At 45.9% G+C, this 1,277-nt stretch overlaps 1 pseudogene; it reads right to left on the bottom strand.

Moving 5' to 3' along the window:
• Positions 1-725: 725 nt before the first annotated feature.
• LOC126482496 (5S ribosomal RNA) lies at positions 726-843 on the bottom strand (annotated as a pseudogene).
• Positions 844-1,277: the final 434 nt, after the last annotated feature.

The raw sequence follows: 1,277 nt of genomic DNA, 5'->3' as shown, positions 1-1,277 counted from the left end.
TCAAGATGGCCGGACGCGGGATTGAACCGTCGTCCTCCCGAATGCGAGTCCAGTACCTAACCACTGCGCCACCTCGCTCGGTGTGTGGGGGAATGGCAACCTGTTTTTCCTCAAGAGCCTAAACCAGAGAAGGGAGAGATGTTGGACACTGGAGAGTGGAGCCAAGTCAACATTGTAACTCATTCCGCTTGGTTCAGGTGAGAACTCTGGTCAGCGCCCCAGGCCATTTCACGAGTGTTACTGTCTCATTGTCCACAAATCATCGCCTCATAGATGCTGCTTTATGACAGCGTGCATTGTCATGTTAAAACAATCTGTCATCGTTTCCAAACTGTTCCTCTACTGCAGTGGTTCCCAACCTGCGGGTAGTTACCCCCCGAGGGGTAAAATGAAATTTTCTAAGCGGTAAAAGCTGAACGATTTGACTCTGTTTCAGTCACGAAACTAAATTCTAAATTATTTTCAAAAGATCGTTGCTATTATCACAATCTTGTAAGACTAATATTGGTATATTTATCTCCTCCCACACAGGAAATGAACGCCCAAAGTCACCGACTGGCCGCCATGTCATCCTCAGCCCACAGGCGTCACTGGATGCGGATATGGAAGGGCATGTGGTCAGCACACCGTGCTCTCGGCCGTATGTCAGTTTCCGAGACCGCAGCCGCTACTTGTCAATCATGTAGCTCGTCATTTTGCCTCACAAGGGCTGAGTGCACCCCGCTTTCCATCAGCGCTCGGCAGACCGGATGGTCACCCATCCAAGTGCTAGCCCAGCCCGACAGCGCTCAACTTCGGTGATCTGACGGGAACCGGTGTTACCACTGCGGCAAGGCCGTTGGCAATATTGGTATATAAGTTAACAAAAATTAATTTTTCTCAATTATTAGCATTAATGCGGTGGAGGTTACAGATTTCTCACACAGCCCAACCACTAAACACATATGTTGTGCTTTGTCCCGTACATCGATGATCATAAAAGTGAGATGTCTACGTAACAAATGCTAAATATCTCAAGAAAATGTCTTTGCGAAGCTTAGATAGTACCTGCAGTAGTCCAAACATTGCTTTTAAACAGATAAATGAATTAATTGACGGCACGACACAGTAGTAACTACATAAGGACTAATATAGTGGTGAACACAGTATTATTATTATTATTATTATTTCTTCTTCTTCTTCTACTACTACTACTACTGCTGGTGCTGCTGTTAGTGGCTGCGGTCAGACACAAAGCATTAACAGTCTGGAGTCTTCCAATTTCTGCCAGTTGTCAA

This window comes from Schistocerca serialis, chromosome 5 (genome assembly GCF_023864345.2).
Source record: "Schistocerca serialis cubense isolate TAMUIC-IGC-003099 chromosome 5, iqSchSeri2.2, whole genome shotgun sequence".
NCBI classification, from domain to species: Eukaryota; Metazoa; Arthropoda; class Insecta; order Orthoptera; family Acrididae; genus Schistocerca; species Schistocerca serialis.
Note: the sequence above shows the minus strand (reverse complement) of the source record. Positions and strands in the feature narration are given on the sequence as shown.